Below are 27499 nucleotides of genomic sequence, written 5' to 3'. Positions count from 1 at the left end.
CAAGAAAAGCTGCACTAAAACACTCTAGCTCAGCAAGGACTTTGTTCAACAACCTTTGGAGGGTGGCAGTGGCATGCTTTAATCCAAAGCATATAACTGAACTGAAAATGCCCATCTGGAGTCGAGAATGCAAACGTTTTTGTTGCTCCTGGGGTCAGACCATTTGCCAGTACCCTGATGTCAGATAAAAAGTACTGAGGAACTTGGCTGCCCCTAGCCTGTCTATTAATTCATCTGCCTTTGGTATAGGATGTGCATCTGTCTTTATAACAACATTGAGGTCTCTACTCTCCCCTTTTCTTTCTAGGATAGGGTATGGTCCATTCAATTTGTCATGGAGGGCCCTTGGTGCCATAGTCTCCAAAATCCACATCTGCCCTTAATGGATCTCCACCAGTGCAGCCTATGTTTCAAACCAGAGCCTCTTGGCTGGTGGCAAGTTTTTTGGATGCTTTTTCTGTAGGCCAAGCACATAATCCACAATGTCCTGTTTAGGCTCTTTGGGCAGCCTCTCCTAGCCTTCCTTCACAAGACAATGGTACCCTTACAGGATGACCAAACAGAAGTTCAAAGGAGGAAAACCTACTCCTATATGTGGCACACACCTGTAGTCAAAAAGCAGGCAAGGTAATAAAACATCCCATCTCCTCCTGTTTTCAGGGAGTTCACCAATCATACCTTTCATGGTCTTGTTGAAGCTTTCAACAAGGCCATTTGTGAGTCATATAGGGTAGTGAACTTATAGGTCACTCCACATTTTGCCCACATTTATTTAATTACCAGATATCAAGTTTGTACCTCTGTCTGACACCGCCTTGTAAGAAACTGGCTCTATATATACTGCACCAAAGTGAGGTACAGTGTGTATAGAGTCCAAGGGTCTCCAGAGGTTTAGCAGAGGCTAAAGTTAGATAGAACCTTACTCTCCAAAGTGGTAGCTTGGTCGAGCTGTAAGGCAGTATCAGAGGACAGTGTAAAACAATTGATGTACACACTCAGTCAGCAAATGGTCTCACACACTCAAGAACTGAACTCTAGGCCAGTTGTTTTGTATGAAAAATATACTGTTTTATTTCTAGAACCAAGCAAATGTAAATGTATGTATACTTGTAAAGCGCACTATCACCTTTCAGGCATCCTGGCGCTGTGGAACCCTGCCTGGCTTTCCCTGTGAAATGCCCCCTATTGGGCACCCCCAAGGTGAAGCCAGGCATCCTTGCGCTTTCGGGGCCATTGTGGAGATTAAGCAAGCTATTGCCCAGAGTTGCAGAGTGGGACCCATGATTAGAGTAGGCACCGAGGCGAGAATTAGCGAGTCAGTGGACATTGAGCCCAAGACCCTGCCGCGTCAGGAATTGAACCCTGGTCCCGGGCCAGACCTCAGCCTCAGGGTCTGCCGCTCTAATCGGTGAGCCACACTTCTCAGGTGCAAGCTCAGTGCTGGATCCTGGATTCAGCTCTAGGACATTTCCTCAAAACAGTTGAGAACATGCATTTTGCTTATTCGGCTGATTTTTAAGGAATATTTGTAGTTTTCAAAAGTCGACACTTAAAAACTTTTGGGGAGAAAAAGTGTCAATGTTATCCTATGAGGAAAAATTAGTTCTCGTTTTCAAGGTAAGTAATCGGTCTTTTGAGTTAGGGTTCTGGAGTTAGACTCAGGGGTCTCCCAGGGTCAGTGATGCACTGTTGCTGCACCCTCAGCAGCACTCGGGCGGCCGTGTGCAGAATGTTGAGACCCAATGTTATCCTATGGTGGATAGGGGTGCTCCGGTTGGTGGCGGCTGGTAAGCAGGCCACAGGGTTGTGGGAGCAAAGCTCCTAGGGATAAGCTCAGGGCAAGTTGGAGACCAAGTTAGCACAAAAGGGGCACCCTCAACTGCGCTAGGGCAGCCGGGTGCATGGTGCTTTTGAGATCGGGTGCCCTGTTGATTTCAATGGGGATTCTCTGGGACAAAGAAACCATGCAGGCTCGGGGACGAGGATCTTCCAGGAGTGACCACCACTTCGAGGGGTAAGTTGGGATGTAGAGGGATGGTTAAGCACACCAGGCCGTGGGGCGTCTGCTGCAGGGGTGCCTTTGGACATCGGATTTTCATACGCGGTAGAGGAGGGGTCCTCTGGATTGAGGCACAGGCATCGTCTTGAGGCAGGTCAGGGGTCACCAGATCTCGGGTCATTATCGCCGGGGGGGACCTCCTTCTGGCGTTTTGTTCACTCAAACACGCGCCGATCTCGGCGGGTGCAGAGTGTACTAGATTTGCGGTTTCTGGCTGCTACCAGAAGCTGCAGTTTAAACACGCTCAGTGTTCACGGGAGAAACAGCTTGGAAAGTGAATGCAGGCAGGTCCTCCGGGGTTTTTGAGGTTGCTGGCCGGTGGACATGCCGGGGTTTCGCAGGAGCAGGTTTGAGGGGAGACAGGCCTGTAGGGCTGGGGCCAAGTCAGTGGGCGTCTTCCTCTTGTTAGCTCTGCACAACTTCTCGTCCTTCTTTTCTTGTTGTTGCTGGATCTGAGGAAGGAAGGTTCAGGGGGCCCCTAAATACTAATTTTAGGGGCATTACAAGTAGGTAAAGGTCGGGGACCAATGGGTCCCTTCCCTGGGGTGGGTACACCTCAGTTGCGGACGGTGACATGTGCAAGTGGTGGGGCGTAAAATGATTGTCATACTTCACCGTAGCGAGCGCGCCCGAACAACCTAAGGGTTTTTTTTTTTTTTAATGGTGCATTTTCAAGCAAATTTGAGAAAGCAGGCAGGTTAATAAAACAAATGTGAAAGTGCAGTTATTACATTATTAAATAGATGTCATATAACATAGGTAGCTGCTTATTCAGTATAACCACTGAGCTTCGTAACAGACTGAGATATAATGCATTTCTGAGTATCTCACAGATATTTTTTATTAAACAAAGAACTAAACAGGTCGCAAACTAAACTAGCACCATACAACATGTTTACTTTTTGTATCGAAATTCAGCACCTCTGTCTTTAAGCGCAGCAAATTTTTCAGTTACATGAATGTTAAAGACAGCGATATTTTGAACAAGCTTGCTCTCTATAGAGAGCATTGCCAACGCATTGAGTCTTTCCTGAAGCATGGTGTTCCTCAGGAATGTCTTTAACCTCATTAAGGTGGAAAAGAACAAAAGTTACTTACCTGTAAACTGTGGTTCTCCAGTATTGGTGTCTTTCATAGATTCACATGCTTGAATATTCCCCGTCGTCGAAGTGGGAGTCCCACGGTACATAAAATAGCAGTAACATATGCATGTATACATGAAAAATATACTCGCAGCGCCAGATCCATGACGCATTCACCACACACTATACCGCACTGTATCGCTCACGACTACCTCACCCGTGCCCCGACATTGCTGGCTACCTTGCCCCCCTGCCAATGCCGCAACTGACTGCTGCGCAGCAGGACGAGCTGGGAGCCCGGCTTGATCCTGAAGAGATTCGCGATGCAATTTTTAACTTGTCTAATAGTAAATCCCCGGGCCCGGATGGGCTTCCAGCCGAATTTTATAAAGCAGGCTCGGCCATACTCATCCCTGAACTTCTGAGGATGTATGCTGCGGCCTTGGAGGACGCTGCCTTACCCCCGACGTTAAATGAGGCGACCCTGATCTCCATTCCCAAACCAGACAAGGACTGCACACAGGTGGGATCTTATCGCCCGCTGGCGCTGCTCAATACAGACTACAAAATACTGGCCTCCACTCTAGCTCGGAGATTGGCCCCTTATGTGCCCCGACTGGTGCACCAAGATCAAAATGGTTTTGTCCCAACACGCCACACCTCCCACAATATCCGACGCCTATTCCGGGTGCAGGAGTATGCCACCCTGCGGTGGCCTAGAGCAGGGTGCTTGATATTGGACCTGGAAAAGGCTTTCGACTCGGTGGAGTGGCCGTACCTGGGAGCGGTATTGGAAAAGTTCCAGTTGGGTGGTGGATACGAGGCTATGGTGGACTTGCTTTATAGCAGGCCGACAGTTCGGGTACGCACGAGTGCGCTGCTCTCGGACGCTACTCGAGTCTGCAGGGGCACTAGACAGGGCTGCCCCCTGTCGCCTCTACTGTTCTCTCTAGCCATGGAACCCCTGGCCACGATACTTAGGACACAGGGGGCCGACTGGGGCATCCCGATGGCGGACGGTCTCCATGCAGTGTCGCTGTAAGCAGATGACCTACTGTTGTACGTCAGGGATATAACCAACATCTCAGCCTCTCTGGCCGACATCTTCCGAACTTTTGAGGAGATGTCGGGATTACGAGTCAACTGGTCCAAATCGGGGGCTTACTCCTTCCACCCGGATACGCCCGAGTGTGATGTGCAACTGGGCGGCGGCAGGCTACAGTGGTATCCCACCACGTTTCGCTATCTGGGGATACGCATCTACCGGACTCCACTGGATGTCCTGGAGGGGAACCTCCTAAGAGCAATTGCCTCGATTCGGGCGCAGATTGCGTTCTGGAACACCTTACCCCTTAATGTGCCGAGTCGGATAGCGCTTATCAAAATGATAGTACTGCCTAGGCTGCTGTACTACTTTGCTAATATACCCACTTATGTGCCAAACAAAATCTTCCGTGACCTGGAGACCCTACTGAGAAGCCTCATCTGGAACAAGGGCCGACCCAGAGTAGCGCTGATTAAACTCTACATGCCGACGGAAATGGGAGGCTTGGCGGTTCCCAACATGGAACTGTACTACCTTTCGGCACAGATGCAGTGGGTGTCGGAGTGGCTTAGCGGCAAACACCTTGAGGACACAGCTTCGGATGCTGCTGCCTGGACGCAAACGCAAATAAATACCCTGTTCCACCCGATATCCCGAACCCCCCGCCCCCCCAGATATACTTGGCGGTGGCACGTAAATGTTTCCTGCGCTGTTTGAAACTCACCCGGGCTACAACACCATACGCCCCGACCATGCCCATTCTAGGCACCCCGAGCCCCACGGGAGCACTGACTGTGCCTTGTCTGACTAGCTGGACTCAAGCAGGGGTGGATACCCTGTGCGACCTGTATACTGAGGGAGCGCTACTCACCTTTGCGGACCTAGCTGCCGCCACAGAGCTCCCTGCTGGGCAGTTCCTGTTACATGCGTCCCTCTTGCGCACACTCACTACCTGCTGGGGAGATGTAACGGAGGAACTACCGATGCACTGCTTTATACAGTACCTCCATGTTATGGGGACTGGCTCGCACATCATCCATTGGTTGGCGCAGGCTCTGCAGGCACACTCGCAGTCATCTACGCTGCGGTTGCGCGATGGGTGGGCGGCGGACAGAGGGCGGGCCTGGACCGACAAAGAATGGGCAATGATATTGGCCGGACCGACATATATCCCGCGCAGCCCCCGCTTCAAAATCATACAATTCTATATTCTGCACCGCGCTTACCAGACGCCTGACAAGATAAATAGATACTTTGCCACCACGGATGCTGCCTGCCCGCGCTGCTCTCTGGCTGGAGCAGACCTCTTACATATGCTGTGGCATTGCCCTGAACTGCGCGCATACTGGAGCGAGGTCGTGACGCTCCTCTCACATAGCGCCGGAGAGCAAATCCCACACACGTGGGAAGCATGCATCTTAGGATTGTATAAACGCACGAAACTCAACAAAGTGCGGACCCGCTTCTGGGGCATGGGGCTCATAACGGCTAAACGCCTGATCACCAAGCACTGGAAGGCAGCGACCCCCCCCCCCCATGTTCGTCATTGGCGCGCTTCCTTCACTAACTGGGCGCGAGCGGAGGGCACGGTCCTTCTTCGAGAAGAAACAGCGGGACTCCGCAAATTCCCTATCGCCCAGCCTTGGAACGACCTCCTAAAGGCATTCCATCACGCCTGCCAGGAAAGGGGGGTCACATGAGACAAAAGGCATCATAGACGTAGTGATACTAGCCGACACTGAGAGCGGACGCAGCCCTGCTCCCCCCCCCCTGCCCACGCGCCTCTCGCCGGTCAGAGACATACGGCCCTGGGTGGGGATGCTACTGCCTCCCCTCAACGTGTTGGACGCCTCTGGGACAATGAGTGCGCGCCGATACCCTGGCCCTGACATACCTGCGCCAGCAGTAGACACTACCACCGAAGGGGGAGCCTTCCCCTCCCCCCCCCCGCCCGCCCGTCCACCTGCAGGGGACAAATTACCGCATAGCTGGCCTGAGCCACTACCCTGACCACAGCTGACTTGCGCCCTGACCCTACCCTGCTGATATTGCCACCATACTCTTGAGGGAGACGGGGGACTCGCACCCCTCCCCCGCCGCCACTCCCCCTCTCTTTCCCCCCCTCCCCCCGCTCGGCTGTCCCTGTGCGTTCCATGAAGCCTCGCTGGGCCCCACCTTGCAACAGATGCCCCACATTGGAACCTGCAATGATCTCCCCCCCTCTCCCCTTCCCTACTATCAACACCTTCCCGACCCCCGGTTTTCCCAGCCACTATAGTGGCGTAGGGAACAGTTTGTTTACTGGTCAAGTTCCCTGACCGGACTCATTTTCCTTGGTTTTGAACGCAGACACAAAAGATGACACGTTACTAACAGGAGACAATCCCTCGGGACCTCATGCCACCTGCGAATTGCGGAGACGCGATGCCACTCACACACTGCATGAGGTACACTTGGACACCTGGCTACATACGTGTTGCGCAGGGATAGGACACTCTGGTTCTTGGACGCTGGCATGTCCCTAGCGCCCCCCCCAGTGATGTAACTGGGAGGCCACACAGGCACCCTACTGCTCAGTAATTTGAACCCTACCCGACATGGCTGCGGACTAACCCTACTGACTACACCTGCTCACTCCTATGCCTCAGTGAGCTATACTGATACACACATTGCCAATACAAGAGCAGCAACACTGGCTCAGCATTGGAAACGCATATATAACCGACTCCCCACCCCCTTTCTGACTACCCACAGCTGACTCACGCACGACCTATGGGACTTTGGGAAGTTACACTCATGAGGCAAACGCTGGGTGACCATTGCGACACGAATCTTGAGGATAAAATGTAAAACCATGAGATCTACCGTTACCGTCATAGTAAACAAATGGTTATACAAGCTGTCATATGGAACTCGCCGCCGGACCCCCGGGTTGTCGGCTGAATAGCTGTGTCATCCTGTTCAGAACCAAGCAAACTACTGTATACTCACACAGTCATTGCGGAGATATGGGCTGTGCTATGTATGATAACCACATACTGCATAATAAAGATCTTTTAAAAACAAAAAAAAAAATATATATATACACATGAAAAATATAATAAATAAAAATATACATACATATAATGTCATAAAATGTAAATTTTAAAAGTACCATAGAACATAATAGGCCCATTGAAAAGCCTAAGGGAGAACTCACTTTAGTAGCATATTAGTGTCATTATGTGTTGGTTCACATTCCAGCCAATCAGGCTGTAGCCTCCTCTAGAACCTTCTCCTCAGAAGCCCAAGTCCTCAGATTTTCGTAGCACAAAGTAAGTAAAAGTGCCTGAGGAGAAGAGAGCCTCTGAGGGGAGGATGGGAGGGTCGCATGTGAATCTATGAAAGACACTAATACTGGAGAACCACAGTTTACAGGTAAGTAACTTTTGTTCTTCTCCAGTATTAGGGGTGTCTTTCATAGATTCACATGCTTGAATAAGAGTAGAAAGCAGTAAATCATCACAGAAGTCATAAAGGTTATATACCAAAGCAAGTAAGGTAAACATATCAGACAATATGCAATAAATACCAAAATATTATTAGAAAAAACCTTTGACTGGAGGCTGGTAGCAATAGAGGCTCACCTTTATTGGAAAAGATTCCGCAGCACCGCTTGACCTACTGCCGCATCCGCGGCGTCTGTTGATTGCAGGCAGTAGTGTTTAGTAAAAGTATGGCTGCTCGACCAAGTAGCAGCTCTGCAGATCTGCCTCAGGGGTACCCCCGCAAAAAGGGCAGCAGAAGTAGACACCGCTCTAGTTGAGTGAGCACGAACTGGAGCAGGAAGGGGCTTCCCAGCCCGTTGGTGGCAAAAGGATATGGTAGAGGATATCCACCTGGTTATGGTCTGTTTGGTAACAGGTTGTCCTTTGCAAGTTGGGCCATACGCCACAAACAATTGATCTGACTTTCTGACAGTTGCAGTTCGCTGAATGTAAAATTTGAGACAACGTTTCACATCTAATGAATGCAATGACCGCTCAGCTGGAGTTTGCGGAGCAGGAAAGAAAGTCTTCAGGATTACAGGTTCGTTGAGATGAAAGTCGCTGGGAACCTTCGGGATGAATTTAGGATTAGTTCGCAATGTCACAGCCTCATTGGAGAATTGTAGAAAAGGAGGCTGTATGGTAAACGCCTGGATGTCACTGACACGTCTCGAGGATGTCAAGGCGAGCAAGAGAGCAACTTTCCATGTGAGAAATTTTAGACTTGCAGAGTGGATAGGCTCAAATGGAGGTAGAAGTAGTTGAGACAAGACCAAATTTAAGCGCCAAGCAGGTGGAGGGTGACGGATAGGTGGAAACATCCTAAAAAGGCCCTTGTAAAATTGCTTAATGATTCTCGAGGAACATAGAGATGTGGAACCATCATGGCGGGAGCGGGAAATCGCCGCCAGGAACACTTTAAGAGTTGAGTGTGACAGTCCTGATCTCGCCAGGGATAAAAAGAAAGGTAAAATCTGTTCAGGTTTTGCAGTCATGGGGTCCAAATCTTTAGTGCGGCACCAGACACAGAAACGCTTCCATTTTAATTGGTAGGTTTTTATGGTGGTTGGAGCGCGAGCACGTGCTAACACCTCCCTGCAGTCCTCGTCGATATTTAAACGTGCAAATTCATTGTACTCAGGTTCCAGGCATGGAGTTGGAGGTATGCTGGATCCGGGTGACAGATTTGTCCCTGCTTCATCGTGAGGAGGCGAGGTAGAGGATGAAGCGGTAACGGGTCGGACTGCGAGAAGAGGAGCAGGTCCGTGAACCATGGACGCCTCGGCCATTTGGGTGCAATCAGGATGATGTGGCAAGGTTGGAACCTCATCCTGTGTAACAGGCGAGGGATCAGGGGAAGTGGAGGGAAAGCATAGATGAAGTCGTTCAACCAATTGATCGAAAATGCATTTCCGCTCGACTCTCTGTGGGGATGCCGACTTGCAAAGCGTTGGCATTTCCTGTTGGCAGCAGTCGCGAAAAGATCCATCTGCGGCTGGCCCCACCGCCGGAAGATGAACTCGACGGTTGGTTGGTTGAGTTCCCACTCGTGATTGTCCGACGACGCCCGGCTGAGTGAGTCCGCTAGAACATTGGCCACACCCGGCACATGAATGGCTGTGAGATGAATTTGACGTTGAATCGCCCAATCCCATATTTCTTGTGCCAGTTGTGAAAGTAGGAGAGACCTCGTGCCGCCCTGCTTGTTGAGGTAGTGCATGCTGGTGGTGTTGTCCGTCCTCACCAGCAAAGTGTGTCCCTGAACTAACCTCTGGAAGGACTTTAGGGCTAAGAAAATCGCCAAGAGTTCCAGGCGATTGATGTGCCAAGTACGTTGGGTCGCTGTCCACTTTCCTTTCACAGACATGCCGTCGAGATGCGCTCCCCATCCCTCAAGAGACGCATCTGTTGTAAGCGTCAGAGTTGGAGGTTCGTCTTGGAATGAACGGCCCGCAGATATGTTTGGAGGGTGAGCCCACCACTCCAGCGCATTCTGGATGCGAGGTGTTAGAAGGACCTTGTCCTCGAATGACCCTGACACCTTTTTCCACTGCTTGTCTAATTCCTCCTCTAGAGCCCTCATGTGCAATCTGCAATTGGGGATAAGTTGGATGCACGAGGAAGCCATGCCAAGGAATGATTTGAACATTCGGACAGAAACGTACAGTTTTGATTGTAGGAACTGCACCATCTTTACCATGCGGTCCTGTCTTTCCTGGGAAACAAACACCTTTCCCTGCCGAGAATCTAGCGAGGCTCCGAGAAAATCTCGCCTTTGCGACGGATGAAAGTGTGACTTCTGGCAATTGATTGAAAGCCCCAAGGTTTGGAAGAGGGAGACGCAGACTTGAGTGTGCTGCTCCGTTAGGTGAAAAGTTTTGGCCTTGATGAGGCAGTCGTCCAGGTATGGGTAAAATTGGACACCTTGGAGACGCAGGAAGGCAGCTACCGGGGCTAAGATCTTGGTAAACACCCTCGGTGCTGATCGAAGGCCGAATGGTAAGACTTTGAATTGGAAGTGTAGCTGTCCAACTGTGAAGCGTAGATACTTCCTGTGTCTGGGGTGAATTGGCACATGGAAATATGAGTCTTGGAGGTCTATCGTTGAAAAGAATTCCCCTGGATTGAGATAATTCAGAATTTGAAGCAGAGTTAACATCTGAAAAGTTTTCGAAATTATAAATTTGTTCAGGGCCCGTAAATCTAAAATTGGACGCCATTCCCCCGACTTTTTCCTGACTAAGAAAAATCGGGAATAAAACCCCTTGCCGCGTTGACCTTGCGGCACGACCTCGATGGCTCCTTTTTTGATCATCAATTTCACCTGGGCCAAAAGTTCTTTGAGGTGGGGTGAGGGTGGCCCCGAAGGTGGACGGGTGGGAGGGAATTTTGTGAACTCCAGGGTATGTCCTTTGGAGAGAACGTCTAAGACCCATTGGTCGGAGGTGATTTCGGACCATTTGCAAAAGTATTTTGAGATGCGACCTCCAAGATTCACAGGCGGCAGGAGAAAGGAACTGAGACTGTCACTGTTTTTTATTGTTCGAGCCACCTCTATAAGTTGTTTTCCGTTGGTATGGTCTCTTGGGGGACTGACGATTTTGGGATTGGTAGGAACCCCTCTGTCGGATATCGTTGTAGGTGTTGTAAGAACGATATTGACCTGATCCTCGAAAAGTAGAGGAACCTCCGCCTCTACCTCGCGCCCCCTAACAGGCCGTTTCTTGTACTGGGGGGTAGCTAAGGACTTTGCCGTGTCGGTGTCCTTCTTTATCGACTCCAGGGCATCATCTACATGTTTGCCAAACAAAGAATCCCCGTCGTACGGCAAGTCAAGGACCTTTGCTTGTACCTCTGGACGGAAGGTGGTAGACTTCAACCAGCCTTGACGCCTCAAGACTGCAGCCCCAGCCAATTGACGGAAACCCGTGGAGGAGATGTCGAGCGCGCTCTCCCTCCTGAATAATGGCCTGCGCTTCTGCACGGACGGCATCGGGTATTTGGAGAAGCAGTGCGGCAATCTCGGACCACATCTGGCGGTCGTAACGGCCCAAAATAGCTAAGGTATTAGCCGCTCTCACAGTGGTAGCCGCCATGGTTGTAAATATTTTACCTATAGAGTCCAATTTGCGGCCTTCCTGATCAGGAGGAGACGTGAGTGGTGTAGCAGGATTGCAGGATCTTTTCTGTGCTGCTTGAGTTATAACAGAATCGGTCTTTGGTTGTGAAATCAAACAGGCAGGGGAAGACTGAGGAGCCTTGTACTTCTTGTCCAATCTGGGCAAAACTGCAGGTACAGAATTCGGATGTTCCATTAATTTAAGGCCCTCCTGCCAAATATGGTCAATGATTGGTATTGTGTGGATTTGTCTTCGTGATACGTCCTTAAAATCGTATAAGAAACATTCACTGTCATCTTGTTGTCGTTCGATTGTGAGATGAAAACGCTTCGCAGCACGGACCATCAAATTATGGAAGTTTGCAATGTCCACTGGAGGCGATGCTAGTGGAGAGGTGGGCGGAGTGGAGGGTGTGTGAGCCCTGTAATTATCCCACTCATCCATATCGACATCATTGTCGTTGTCCCCCGTGTTGTGAGGGTCAGGATCCTCGTTGTCAGTGTCTGGACGGGCACCCCCTGGTGACGCAGGTGCAACAGGTGCAGGTGCTTGAGGAATTAGTGGTTGAGGTTGTGGAGGAGGAGGTGGAGGCACTGGAGAGGCAGGCGTAGATGGTGGGAATCTACGGTTATAGTCATCGAGCATGAGCTGCAAGTTCCTGACCAAAGACAAAGGTATTTGGGTAACCGGCTCCGAAGTAAGTGGTTCAGAGTCCTCAACTGGAAATAAATCGTTCCCATCTTCGACGTTATGCACTTCGTCACCCTCATCACTATACTCCTGACATTTAATGTTCAAATCAGATGGACTAGATGCCTGATTGAAAATTTGCTCCACCTCTGAATCATTTCCGGATTCTTCCTCACCAGACTGAAACAATTGTTCTGGAAGACGAGTCCCACTCCTCACTGGACTAAGTTGAATGAGAGGAACTGTTCGTAAAGAAGAAGCAGTCACCACTGTAAAAGTGGTAGCTGTGGCTAAAGGTTGATGAGACGACAACGAGCCCGTTGACGTCAATGCGGCAGTCTTAGAAACAACCTGAGGCGTCTGTGTCGTCGTCACTGATAAAATCGGCGCTGAAATCGAAGGTTTTTTCTTCGTCGACGAAGATTTCTTTTCCGTCGACGGGGCCGTCGACGAGATTGGAGCCTTACACGTCGACGATGATGTAGACGTCGACGGAGTAGCCGACGAAGATATGTTGGTCGTCGACAGAAGCACCGACGAGGTTTGCGTCGACGAGGGGAGCATCGACGATGACTTCTTCGTCGACGGTTTGGCTTTGGCACTCGTCGACGAGATCTTCACAATAGACGTGATGGGTCTCACCTCCTGGGCCATCGTCAACGAGGTGATCATCGTCGACGTCGCGCTGGTTGACACAGAACCGGTCGTCGTCGACATAACGGCTACAGTCACCGACTTCGTCGTCGCTGAAGACGTCGACGAGCCAATTCCAGTTTTTAATGTGGAAATTGAGGCTTTGGGCGCAGACGTCAGAGAGCCAGGTCCCGTAGACGTGCCCTGAAGTGAATCCTGTGGGGAGACAAACCTGGAGGATTCCAACAGTCTACTTTTCTTCAGAAAAGGAGATGGAACCTCAGTCTCCGACCCACGCTTCTGAGAGGATTTTGAAAAGCCAGATGATAAACTGCCTACCTCAGAAAGTGCAGATTCTGAAGTCTTCAACCTCTGTAGCCACAGAAGGAGACGGGTCTCTCTATCCCTCTGAGTCTTGGGTGGAAAAGTGCGACCGTACTTACAGTTTTTCACTTCGTGGTCTGGGTAGAGACAGTAAATGCATTTACTGTGTGGATCCTCATGGAAAAGGCGCAGTTACGTTTGTAAGATTTACCTCTGTCCTGGGTAACTTGTTGCAGTTGTAGGTCAGGCCGATCAGGTCCTAATCTCTTTATCTGTAGTTTCTCTTCTAATGGCCGTGCATGGAATGACCGTGTAATTAACTGTTCTACTGTATTCATCATGCTGATGCGGTCCTTACCAATATGAAAGAAGCCTGTCAATAGTCAAAGTACAACGTATAAGATTTGGTGCAATAATCTCAAATTTCAGTACAAATACATATATCTTGTGCATTACTGCAATATATCTCCAACAGCTCCCCTTTGGACAACAGGACTACTAAAAATACAGCCTTGCTGCCTGCTTCCTCTGTGTGTGAGTGTAAGACCTGCACACCTATTGAATCTATTGTACTGAAGTACTAAACAAATTTTAAACTATAAGGGATTACCCTGCTGCGGGTTGCGCCCACAACCCTCAATGTTAAACAGCTCTGTCAAGGCCTGGAGACATCCAGGTCTGCAGGTTCCTCTACCTGAAGCCCCTACGGTTTCTATAAACTATGTTCTGTTTTTAGAAAACATTGGAAAGATGCTTTTACTTCAAATAACCTAAACAAATAAATATACTCTTGATGCGAAAAGCATTTGGTGCATGTATTTTAGAACGCATTTAAACCAAAATTATATATATTCAATGACTTAATACCATATCAAAGAAAATGTCATATGTACAGTCTTGATTGAATTCATAAACAGAAAAGGATTGATTAGAAAAAAACAATGCATTTCGGGTTCAACTGAACCCTTCTTCAGGGGTTAATGAAAACTTAAGATTATACAGTGTTTTCTTAGAGTTCTGTCGATGGGCCCTACAATGAAAACATTAGAAAACTGGGTGTAAGATTCAAATGGCTAGTTATACTAGCTTCAAACAAGTACATACCAACAAGATGTAGGATTAGCACAAAGTTTAAGGAAGTAAAGAAAGTCCAAGTAAACAGAGTAGGTTAACAACCGTGACATGTAAAGATGAAAGTCCCCTAGTGTTTACGAGAGTATTTTAAAAAAACATAAAGCGTGCAATACACCCTATGTGAACTAGTAGCGAGTTTAACCGATGCGAGTACTCACTGCTAAAAAATGTGTAGCGATTCTCAAAAAAAAGGCATACTCATTGCAATGTTTCCAATCCTTGGTGGAAATCTATAGTGACACAAAGGGCAAAAAGGAAATTCAACACGCTGCTTCCCACGGAATCCTAAAACACACGTGTTCTCTATGCTACTCTTACCCGTGAAGAGATCCCTTTCAAAATAAAAGATAGGTGCCTTCCAAGTCCACCGCTGGTATGAAACGGAGACAAAAAGATAATACAAAAGAGATTTATCGTGTGCTTTAAGCCACCGGATCTCGCCGGTACTGTTACCCTGTTGTAAACTAACTTGCACAACAGCCCATATGTAAATGGCATGTGATCTTGGCTTATAGTCCCAAAATGAATGCGGCGCCTTAGCTCGAAACTGCTCGTTAAAAAGAAAAAGAATCCCTTAGAAAAAGCCCTCCTCGCGTGTACACCCTGATAGATACTGCCCATAATTGTGATCATTCACGTACCTCAGTTCGCACTGTTTGTGCGCCACCTCCCTTCACTGTTAACCTCCTAGTACGAATGACGGGGTCCTTCCGCGTGCTGGTAAAGAAGCCGCGTCTTCAATAAACTTTATTTAGCGGGTACAACCGATGTAAAATCGGTTTGGAATCTAGTTCAACGCAAATGTCTGTTGACATCAATGTCTTCGGTATGAACATCCGAAAGTGCCGCAGGCGTGTTTACTTTTATCTAACTTTATTGACTATTGCGAAAAAAACTTATCTCCCTTAAAAAAAACAAGCTGAAAGTTAGTTAAAGAGAGTGGAAAAAGGAAGAAAGATGTGCTAATCCTTTACAATAGTTTCATGAACAATGAAGTGCAAATAGTGCACAAAGCAACATAATATGTATCAAGCATTATTACAGGTAACACAATAACTCATATTGATCATTTAAACCCCCCGGATTCATGGTCCCCAAAAACTTAATCCAAAAGGTTTCTCTGCGAGCCAATTGTCTGTTATGATCCTTGCCATTAATCGATTCTACCTTTTCTAATACTGTGAATCGAATTTGTGGGATGTTATGTGACTCCTGAATATAATGTGTGGCTAAACTTGATGAGGTGTGCCGGTTGCGTATTGTGCTTTTGTGTTCTATCATTCTGGTTTTAACTTTTCTGGATGTCCTCCCCACATATACCAATCCGCATGGGCAGCGGATGGCATATATTACTCCTGTAGTATTGCAATCAGCGTTGTGTCATAATCTAATCATTTTTCCAGTTCTGGGGCACATTGCCACATTGGCCACAATTGTAGCATTTACTCATACCCGTGTACCTGCTTGGTGTTGATGGTCGTTTGTTTTTCAGTAGCTCTCTCAAATTTTTCGAGCGAGTGTGTGCAAAAATGGGAATGTTCCTAAATAGATTTGCAAAATCCGGTTCATTCGCTATGATATCCCACCATTGTCGAATGATCTTTTTTATCATTGGAGCTTGCTGAGATTGTTTCAAAATAAACACCATGCGTTCTGTTGAAGGTTTACGTGATTTCTTTACTAGATTAGCTCTGTCTAGTTTAGGCACTTCCTTGTGTGCTTTCTCCAATACTGCTTCAGGACCCACAGCAGGGTAATCCCTTATAGTTTAAAATTTGTTTTGCACTTGAGTACAATAGATTCAATAGGTGTGCAGGTCTTACACTCACAGAGTGGTTTAGCTTAGTTCCAGCACCCAAAGATATTACTCACCACAAAATGGCATCCTTCAAAGACATAGCCGACTTAACATTGAACCAGGCAGAAACCAAAGCTTACAGCATTGATGAAGCAGAAACCATTTACTCACTGATTGATGCAGTATGGACTTTCAGTACTTCGGCGGGCACTACTACACAAATGCTCAAACAACTGGAATATACAATGCGCAGAGAAGTGAATCAACACCTTCCTGCCACTACTTTAATCGAATACCACAAAGTTAAAAGGATACCCAGAGGATTGCGTATAGCACTAAAACCTATGCTGTTTAAATTCAACAAAACCTTTATGACCAAGTGGTATGCTATTTTGAACAAATGTTCTTTAGATTTAATTTTGCTTATCATAGATGAACTATCCAGTATTCTAAATGATTTAAAGGAGGACATTTATAAACTTAAAGAGGAGATTTTATTGAACTTGCCGGCAGAAGATTGGAGCAAAATTTTGGAGGACATCACGTAAGGCTGGATAATCATGCGAAAGAAGTACATGATCGTAAAATCATAAAATTCCGTAGAGATACGATTGATTACAAGTTGGATGAGGTTTACACTTGGGCAGAGGCATATGCTCAAAAGAGATTCTTTACCAGAAACACAAGGAACACATCTTCTGAGGAGAGCATAGTACAAGATGAAGATCTAACATTACAAAGACCACCAGCATCAACGAGTGATCTTCAGGCCAGCAGTACAATTCCAGAACAAGGCACATTGAAGGTTGACAAACCGTCTTTTTTAGCGGAGGGCCCATCGTCGAATCTCCCACCGGACAAGTCCATGGAACAACAAAAAAGAAACGAGTCAGGAGGGGACAAAACCACAAAAAAAACAGCCGAAAGTGGTCGACCACAACGATCAGTCAAATGAGTAACTTAGTGGTGAAAAAATCCAAGAGAACCCTAACGACTGAGGAGGAAAACGTTCTGAATAAAGGCATGTCCTTTGTTCCTACATATGTCTCTAATGGATTGGAAACAGAGATAGCTTTGTTTAAATTTTTGAGAAAGCTACGCTTGATGTGGTTATTTTTCCACTATCAACACAAATGAAGACAATCAGTTACGTGAAACCTTCAAACCTAAGAGTAAATTCATGTCTCCTATCTCCCATAAGACATTGGATAACTTTGAGACTTTGGTCAAAAAGGATCTTGAGAAAGTAGTATACATGAAATCGAAACACACCAACTTATCAAAAAAAGAAATGAGAACCCTAAATGATTTGAAACAAGATACCGAAATCACCTTTCAACCGGCAGGCAAGGGCGGCGCCCTTGTAATAATGAACACCAATTTCTACGACTAGAAAGTGGATCAGCATGTTCAAGACACAGACACATACATCAAATTAGATTGTGATCCCACAAGTGAATTCAGTAAACTTTTGGTAGAAATTGTTCTAAAGGCTAAAGAAAAAGGGCTTATCAATGTTAACACCAGGAAATACTTATTACCCACATCGCCGCAAATACCCCACATCTACATGTTACCTAAAATTCACAAGCATCCCACAGCCCCCCCCCCCCCCCCGTTTTGTCCCATCGTGGCAGGATGTGGATCGATTCATGAACCCATTGGGCGGATTATTGACCATCACATGCAACCTCTGGTACAAAATTGGACAACGTACATCAAGGACACCACTGATTGTCTTCTCAAATTAAGAGAAGTGAGTCCGTTGGTAGAAGCAGATACACTACTAACACAATTGACGTAGTAGCATTATACACATCAATTGCCCACATGGAGGGCATGGAAGCTATGGAGTGGAGATTGCTGAACTCAGACGTGAATCAGGATTTGTGTGTACTGTTACTGGAACTTTTACACTTTTCACTTTATCACAGTTACTTTTCTTGGAAAAATCATCATCACTTGCAATGTACAGGTACATCTAAGGTCTTCCCGGGAGCACCGTCGTACTCTAATACTTTCATGGCCCATTTTGAAGAAGAACACATCTTGAGGAGCCCAAATTGGAGTGTGCACATACTTCTATTTCTCAGATTCATTGATGACATCCTAATCATTTGGAAGGGGAGCAGATCCAAATTAGAAGAATGTCTACAGGAAATCAACTCTAAGAACCCAAGGATAAAATTCACACATAACATACAAAAGGATCGTATTCAGTTTTTGGCCATAGAGATTTACAAATCTTCTGAAGGAATTTCGACAACAGTATTTCAAAAACCTACAGATGCAAACAATGCTTTGCATTACACCAGTGCTCATCCTAAGACGTTGAAAGACCACTTACCAAAATCACAGTTGATACGCATCAAGCCAATTTCTTTGGACCAAAAGCAATGTGTTGACTTGATTGATAAATGAACAAATTGAACGTTATAAACAACGCGGTTATCCTGAAGAAGTATTGGAGAAAGCACACAAGGAAGTGGCTGAACTAGACAGAGCTAATCTATTAAAGAAATCACGTAAACCTTCAACGGAACACATGGTGTTCATTTTGAAACAATCTCAGCAAGCTGCAATGATAAAAAAGATCATTCAACAACGGTGGGATATCATAGCGAGTGAACCAGATTTCTGCAAATCTATTTAGGAACATTCCCATTTTTGTACACACTCGCTTGAAAAATTTGAGAGCTACTGAAAAACAAACGACCATCAACTCCAAGCAGGTACAAGGGTATGAGTAAATGCTACAATTGTGGCCAATGTGGCAATGTGATAGTGGGCAATCAATTTGCGCACCCCAGAACTGGAAAAATTATTAAATTACGACACAACGCTGATTGCAATACCACAGGAGTAATATATGCCATCCGCTGCCCTTGCGGATTGGTATATGTGGGGAGGACATCCAGAAAAGTTAAAACCAGAATGATAGAACACAAAAGCACAATACGCAACCGGCACACCTCATCAAGTTTAGCCACACATTGGATTCAGGAGTCACATAACATCCCACAAATTCGATTCACAGTATTAGAAAAGGTAGAATCTATTAGTGGCAAGGATCATAACACACAATTGGCTCGCGGAGAAACCTTTTGGATTACGTTTTTGGGGACCATGAATCCGGGGGGTTTAAATGATCAATATGAGTTATTGTGTTACCTGTAATAATGCTTGATTGACTAACAGAATTCAAGTTGCTAAGTAATGATTGCAGCACATCGTGTTTCTTGATTTTCAGAGCCATCATTCAATTTCTCAAGCTTCAACAATGAGTGATACATATTATGTTGCTTTGTGCACTATTTGCACTTCATTGTTCATGAAACTATTGTAAAGGATTAGCACATCTTTCTTCTTTTTTCCTTTTTTCACTCTCTTTAACTAACTTTCAGTTTGTTTTTTAAGGGAGATACGTTTTTTTCACAATAGTCAATAAAGTTAGATAAAAGTAAACACGCCCGCGGCACTTCCGGACGTTCATACCGGAAGGACATTGATGTCAACAGACATATGCGTTAAACTAGATTCCAAACCGATTTACATCTGTTGTACCCGCTAAATAAAGTTTATTGAAGATGCGGCTTCTTTACCAGCACGCGGAAGGACCCCGTCATTCATACCGGGAGGTTAACAGTGAAGGGAGGTGGTGCACAAACAGTGCGAACTGAGGTACGTGAATGATCACAATTATGCGCAGTATCTATCAGCATGTACACGCGAGAAGAGCTTTTTCTAAGGGATTCCTTTTCTTTTTAAGGAGCAGTTTCGAGCTAAGACACCGCATTCATTTCGTGACTACCTGCCAAGATCACATGCCATTTACATACGGGCTGTTGTGCAGGTTAGTTTACATCAGGGTAACAGTAACGGCGAGATCCGGTGGCTTAAAGCACACGATAAATCTCTTTTGTATTATCTTTTTGTCTCAGTTTCATACCAGCGGTGGACCTGGAAGGCACCTATCTTTCATTTTGAAAGTGATCTCCTCACGGGTAAGAGTAGCATAGAGAACACGTGTGTTTTAGGATTCCGAGGGAAGCAGCGTGTTAAATTTCTTTTTTGCCCTTTGTGTCACTATAGATTTCCACCAAGGATCGGAAACATTGCAATGAGTACGCCTGTTTTTTGAGAATCGCTACACATTTTTTAGCAGTGAGTACTCACATCGGTTAAACCCGCTACTAGTTCACATAGGGTGTATTGCACGCTTTACGTTTTTTTTAAATACTCTCGTAAACACTAGGGGACTCTTTCATCTTTACATGTCACGGTTGTTAACCTACTCTGTTTACTTGGACTTTTTTTACTTCCTTAAACTTTGTGCTAATTCTACATCATGTTGGTATGTACTTGTTTGAAGCTAGTATAACTAGCCATTTGAATCTTACACCCAGTTTTCTAATGTTTTCATTGTAGGGGCCCATCAACAGAACTCAAAGTCGTGAAAAAAACACTGTATAATCTTAAGTTTTCATTAACCCCTGAAGAAGGGTTCAGTTGAACCCGAAATGCATTGGGTTTTTTGATCAATCCTTTTCTGTTTATCAATTCAATCAAGACTGTACATATGACATTTTCTTTGATATGGTATTAAGGCATTGAATATATACAATTTAGGTTTAATTGCGTTCTAAAATACATGCACCAAATGCTTTTCGCATCAAGAGTATCTTTATTTGTTTAGGTTATTTGAAGTAAAAGCATCTTTCCAATGTTTTCTAAAAACAGCACATAGTTTATAGAAACCCTAAGGGCTTCAGGTAGAGGACCCCGCAGACCTGGATGTCTCCAGGCCTCGACAGAGCTGCTTCCTCTGTGTGCCATAGTGGTTGCTGAAGACACTGAAAAAGACACTGTTTGAGGGCCTTGAACAAGGCAAGGAATAGATAGTGCCTTTAACAACCGTTATTGCCCAAAGCACAGGGCTAAGGCTCAGAATCACTAAATTCCATACAATGAGGGTACAATGCTCAGAACGTGCACCCACGCCAACCACCATGTAGAGTGACCACAAACATAGCCCTAACTCCAATTTAAAAGAAAATATCAGTTTCCTTACCTTTATCACGGTTGTTTGCTGGGTTGTAGCCGGGATGAAAGAGCAGCAAAGGAGATTTGGGCCTCTTGTTCTTCGTCCAAAAATTCCCCAAAAATTAGGTAGTGGTTCAGGTTGTCAGGCTTTACCCGGTGCTGAAAATAAAAATGTACAATTTATTTTTGAAACATTAGGGTAATCAAACAAAGACTGGGGGCGGGAAACATAACGCTACAATTTTTACCTTGCAGTTTGCATGCAGCTCTTAGATGACAGTTAATGGCTCACTGTTGTATGTTAGGATTTTAACTTACAAACTCCAAGTAACAAAAGGATCTCTCTGACAAAAGCAGTGACTCACTGACCTATTTACATCATATGCATGTTGTGATCTGCATCAGGTACATGTTCTTTGCAGCAGGCACATTAACCTTCTGCGCTACCTTTCCATGAGTCAAAACTTCCATTAGACAAAACTCTGATCTCTTTCTCTCTCTCTATGTAAAACATTAACCATCAGCGTTATCGTGACATTTTTATTGTCTCTCTTCAGGCCACTTGCTAAAGCGCTTTGAGAAAAAGTGCAGAATAAGGGCCATCATAACTTAATGGAACGCTTGAGTGTGCAAGGATGACCAGCTGAGTGGACATTACTTAATGCCTCGAGTTACCCCAGGTTGTTTCCGGCAAATAACTTAAGTTGAAGAAGTGCTTCAAGCTGAGTGCTTCCCTCCGCTCACACAGCAGGTTGTAACTCGTAAGACATGTTTTGTGAATAGGTGACAGGGTACACGGAACAGAGCAGCATGTATTTTAAACGTTATAATTGTGCTGAGCTCTTCTGTTAATTGGCCTATCTGGCTTCTAACTTTTTATGCTGCTCATCACCGCAGCCGTTTAATTCAATCAGCACCTTAATTACAGGAACAGCCATGTCCAATGTTGTAGTAGGCCTTGTCAGAGCGCACGACTAAGTGTCAAAAGATCAACAGGGCCTGGCTAATCATCATATATTACAATTGGGGGTGGGGTCGCACACTACTCACACACCAGCGGTATCGCCCCTAAAGACTGTGGTCAATGTAGTTACGTGTTCCGCGATGCATCTTCTTTCGATTATCTGCTATCTTCGCCATCCCAGGACACGTGTTTTGGGGTATCACCCCTCGTCAGCAGGGATAGGCAGTGTTCTGGGGTTGCCGGTGGCTGACAAATATCTGCCAGGTTTAGTACCACTCAGGCGCGGGGTCCCAGGTTCGTCAGCCAACTGCTCGAGGAAGCTTTAACATTACAATTGGGGGTGGGGTCGCACACTACTCACACACCAGCGGAAACCCCCCTAAGGACTGTGGTCAATGTAGTTACGTGTTCCGCGATGCATCTTCTTTCAATTATCTGCTATCTTCGCTATCTTCGCCATCCCTGGACACGTGTTTCGGGGTATCACCCCTTGTCAGCAGGGATAGGCCGTGTTCTGGGGTTGCCGGTGGCTGCCAAATATCTGCCAGGTTTAGTACCACTCAGGCGCGCAGGTGCGGGGTCCCAGGCTCGTCAGCCAACTGCTCGAGGGACCTTTAACATTACAATTGGGGGTGGGGTTGCACACTACTCACACACCAGTGGTATCGCCCCTAAGGACTGTGGTCAATGTAGTTACGTGTTCCGCGATGCATCTTCTTTCGATTGTCTGCTATCTTCACTATCTTTGCCATCCCTGGACACGTGTTTCGGGGTATCACCCCTTGTCAGCAGGGATAGGCCGTGTTCTGGGGTTGCGAGCTGCTAAATATCTGCCAGGTTTAGTACCACTAAGGCGCGCAGGTGCGGGGTCCCAGGCTCGTCCGCCAACTGCTCGAGGGAGCTTTAACATTACAATTGGGGATGGGGTCGCACACTTCTCACACACCAGCGGTATCGCCCCTAAGGACTGTGGTCAATGTAGTTACGTGCTCCGCGATGCATCTTCTTTCGAATATCTGCTATCTTCGCCATCCCTGGACACGTGTTTCGGGGTATCACCCCTCGTCAGCAGGGATAGGCCGTGTTCTGGGGTTGCCGGTGGCTGCCAAATATCTGCCAGGTTTAGTACCACTCAGGCGCGCAGGTGCGGGGTCCCAGGCTCATCAGCCAACTGCTCGAGGGAGCTTTAACATTACAATTGGGGGTGGGGTCGCACACTACTCACACACCAGCGGTATCGCCCCTAAGGACTGTGGTCAATGTAGTTACGTGATGCATCTTCTTTCGATTATCTGCTATCTTCGCTATCTTCGCCATCTCTGGACACATGTTTCGGGGTATCACCAGGGATGGGGAAGACAGCGAAGATAGCAGAGAATCGAAAGAAGATGCATCGCCGAACACGTAACTACATTAACCATAGTCCTTAGGGGTGATACCGCCGGTGTGTGAGCAGTGTGCGACCCCACCCCCATCTGTAATGTTAAAGCTCCCTTGAGCAGTTGGCTGACAAGCCTGGGACCCCGCACCTGCGCGCCTGAGTGGTACTAAACCTGGCAGATATTTGGCAGCCACCGGCAACCCCAGAACACAGCCTATCCCTGCTGACGAGGGGTGATACCCCGAAACACATGTCCTGGGATGGCGAAGACAGCGAAGATAGCAGAGAATCGAAAGAAGATGCATCGCGGAACACGTAACTACATTAACCATAGTCCTTAGGGGCGATACCGCCGGTGTGTGAGTAGTGTGCGACCCCACCCCCATCTCTAATCGTCATATATGTACCGTTTAAAAAAACAAATTACATTTTAGCAGTACTGCATTTTAGCGCAAGACGTGTGAAGGAGACACATTCCCACCGAGTGCACCCCTGCGCTAAATATTATCTGAAAAAGAAAAAAAGAGTTGACCCCCCTGGATTGAGACTAGTTCTTTTTGACCAGTTATTCAGTACATCAGACCCTTGGTGGGGAAACATTGGCCAATCTAACGGCCAACTTAGCTGAATGTTAGCAAACATATTTAGTCTTCCGATAAAAAAGACAAGTAAGAGGACATATAATTCACAAAAGGTTTGCTGAAACCGATCAGACATCAAGCAGTTTGTCAGCAGAACCGAAGCATTTACAACAATTGGATTGGTTGGGGTTGGTAAAGTCTACCAGTGAAACGTTATTCACAATAATTTGGAAACAACTGAGCAGAATAAAAAGTATTTTAAGTTTCGGGTTTCCACCGTTTCAGACCCGAGTTCCAGGACCCAGGGAACAATGTCCTTTCCTCTGTAAAATATATGTGTGGTGTTGCTCCTTTGGTTAATTCCAATTACATTGCTTAAACCTGAGCAAGTACAGATGCATAGAGAGGTGTGCTGTCCCAGGGCAAGAAAAGATGTTTAATATTGCAAAAAAGGCACATTTTTCTATCAGATCCCTATTCTCATCAGGATGTGGAAGGGAAAGAAATATACACAAATATGTTGCAGCAAAGCAGTATTAAAGATGAATTGCAAATTTAAAGAAATACTCTTGTTTGAAAATTCTGTTTATTGGCACATAGGCATAGAAGAACACCTCATCATACACATAAAAGCTCAGCTTCCTGTGATTCTGGGCAATTCACTTAATCTCCCCGAACCTAGCAAAAATGAATGTGCCCTTGTGAAACATAACTGGGGCTCATGTATAGCGCTCCAATACCTTCGGCTCGATTTCGCGCTATATAAATCTGCAACAAAATAATATTTGAATCATGTGTGTGCTTTGTGTATTAAAATTATCCAAAAGCCTGAACCACCGTACAACCTGCTCTGAGCATGAAGAGCATTTCGGTGGTATTTTGCCCTAAAATTGTGTATTTTCAATAACTTCTAATAATGAGAAACAGATTTTATGTATGTAATTTTTCCATGGATTTTCACACACATTTCCCACGACTTAATTCTGCATGACGAATACTGTGCAAAACAGCATGCTTCTTTCACCACTTGAGGACAAATCTGTAGTCTGGCTGAACTCAATTATCGCGTTCAACCTTGTGGTAATGGTGCTCTGCTCGAGGATTTATAATCCGGCTCTACGAGGCTTCTATGCTCACAAGAGGGTTCTATAATAGAGCCCTTTTGTGAGCATAGAAGCCTCTCCTCTGTATCCTGGCAATAAGGAAGGACAATGCTTTTTCAGATGCTTTACAAGTATCTGAAAATGAAAAGCATTTTTCCGATGTACTTTGCAAAAGTGCCCGTAAAAGTAAATTAATGTAACATCGTTACAAAGTTGTGACTGTTTAAAAGTTGTCAGTAGGTGAGCCCACACTGTGTGAAGCATGGCTCCCCCTCTTTTTAAAATTCATTAATTCATTTGGAAAGAGAAATGTATGCATAAGCATGTATTTATATTAACAACCAACACTTTCTGCCTCAAACTACCAACTCACGACTTGTAGTAGTTATAATTGAGCATACATACTTTTGAAACTGGCTGCATATAAAATGGTCACGCAACTAATTTAAGGCCAGCGACATTGGCATAAAAGGGTGCCACTGGGCACTACATCCATCAAGGGAAACGGACTCGCTGAACACTGGCTGGGTAGTAAAATACTGAAATAAACTGTGTTCAAAGGGACCCTGGGGCACAGAACCTCCCTGCTACTCTGCATTCCTTGGATGGAAAGAATTAAAGTTCTTTAATGAGCATGGGGTTATTTTAAGAATAAAGGTATCAAAGAGGAGACACAAAAAAAACACTACAGCAAGCGTTTATTTCCTTATGATTTGACATTCATACACGTAAAGTTAAAGGCAGTTATTTATGATGCATTGAAGCATGTGAGTGACATGGTGCATGTGGTTTGTCATCTGCAGAGGCCAACTGGCAACATTCGTATTTTTGGGAAATAATAAATGTTGTGGGTAGTCATACAGAAATGCAGGAAAAAAAGCCTTTGAACTTAAGCCAATTTTAATTATAACTCACGCACATGGTTTCAACATATCAATGTGCAAGTCAGGCAAGAAATGGTGACAATATTTTGAACCCGGAGGTGGAAGTTAGTAATTACATTTTTAAACTGCTTTTGCATTATGTAATGTTGACTTTACTCCTGCTGTTACTGTTCTTCGCTAACCACTCTTGGGCCACGTAAAGCGAGAAATGCAGGACTAGCGCACGACCACACTCGCTGAATAAGGCCTACTACAGTTAGGTCTTCCTTTAATAAACCATCTTAAAAGAGTTCTTCATAGAACCAACACTGCAACCCAGAATGTAGCTGTTGTAATGCAGTCGGCGGTGCTTAAAATGAAGGCCCGTATTTTTTATCATTTTTCCCCACAGCAATGATTGGGTTCAACGAGCGCTCTGCTGCCAGGCTGAGGCCTGTGTAGGTAACTGCATAGATAGGTGCGCTGCACAGTGCGCACTCGGATTATTCACCGCAATGAATCGCCCTAGGCCCTACCCTAAACTACCAGCCTATCAGGAAAATAAATATTAATGTATAAACTTAATTAAGGAAGGGCCCACGCCTCCCCCACCCAGCCGAGCGGCGGAATCCCACTCTGTAGCTTTCAGTGACTGACTTAATCTACTTCTCAGTTCTCTTACTTTAACACTCTCTCGTCGAACGATGATCTCATCAATTCAGATCAATGATGTGATGATGATCCGAACTTCTAAGTGCCATTAACGTCACCACCAGCCGCATCCTGCCACAGATCTCTCTGGAGTCGCGCAGTGATGTCTGCTGCGTCACACGAGAGAGGCGAGGCAGTGGGCACGTCACGAACAAAATGGCCAATCACTATCTGCTTGCATTCACATAAGCCACAGTGATTGGCCATAACAGTTTTAACCAACTGTGTGGCAGTGACACCACCCACGCGCAGACACGCCACCCAATACTTTTTATGCCTGCCCTCGGGCTCAAGGCTGCACGGTGTTTCAGCCATTCCAGGCACTGCATTAGCAGCGCCAGGATTGGCTAGAGCAGGTGCATAGCTGCCAAGGTTTCAGATTGCTATGTGTGACATTTTCATAATTTTAGTGTAATTATGAGTGACATTTCAACGACTATGAGTGACACTTTCTCGCACGCAAAAGCAAGCAATGAAGACCAGAGAAACATTTAATTATCAGAAATTACACCCATTTGAGCAACAGGAAACTCTTAAGAGGATTTAAAATTGCCGTATAGCACCAGAAATTAAAGTGGCCTTGTAACCTGATTAAGTAGTGACTGACACTCCGCATGGGACAAGCATCAGGCGAGTGAGGCTGAAGCTCACATAGGTTACAACCAGCTAGAGCAAGACTAAACTATGTGCACAAGGAAGAGTATACAAGACGGTTTTATTCGTCCAATTAGTAATCTACAGCCCTAAAATACCTAAAGCAATAGGTACTCGTAAAATGTAACTTGCACCTACCTCTGGAACGAAAGAAGAAGAGCCCCTGGGTGTGGACTGAGGGGCAGGGTTTTAAAACACAAACTTCACAATACCACATGAAGAAAAAAATATATAAAGATACGTCAACTGTCATCGTAATTCCGGGTAAGACAGCTGAGTTCAAGTGG

At 46.0% G+C, this 27499-nt stretch overlaps 1 long non-coding RNA gene across 1 annotated transcript in view; it reads right to left on the bottom strand.

Moving 5' to 3' along the window:
• The window catches only part of LOC144770605 (uncharacterized), a 186605-nt gene extending 159931 nt beyond the window's left edge, over nt 1-26674 (bottom strand). The window contains exons 1-3 of the long non-coding RNA XR_013598949.1: nt 26530-26674; nt 20984-21114; nt 13192-13353 (exon numbers count right to left, since the gene is read on the bottom strand). This is a non-coding gene — a long non-coding RNA (uncharacterized LOC144770605). The remainder of the gene's footprint in view (nt 1-13191; nt 13354-20983; nt 21115-26529) is intronic.
• Nucleotides 26675-27499: the final 825 nt, after the last annotated feature.

Source organism: Lissotriton helveticus, chromosome 7 (assembly GCF_964261635.1).
Source record: "Lissotriton helveticus chromosome 7, aLisHel1.1, whole genome shotgun sequence".
Classification (NCBI taxonomy): domain Eukaryota; kingdom Metazoa; phylum Chordata; class Amphibia; order Caudata; family Salamandridae; genus Lissotriton; species Lissotriton helveticus.
This window is presented reverse-complemented; position numbering and strand designations above follow the sequence as displayed.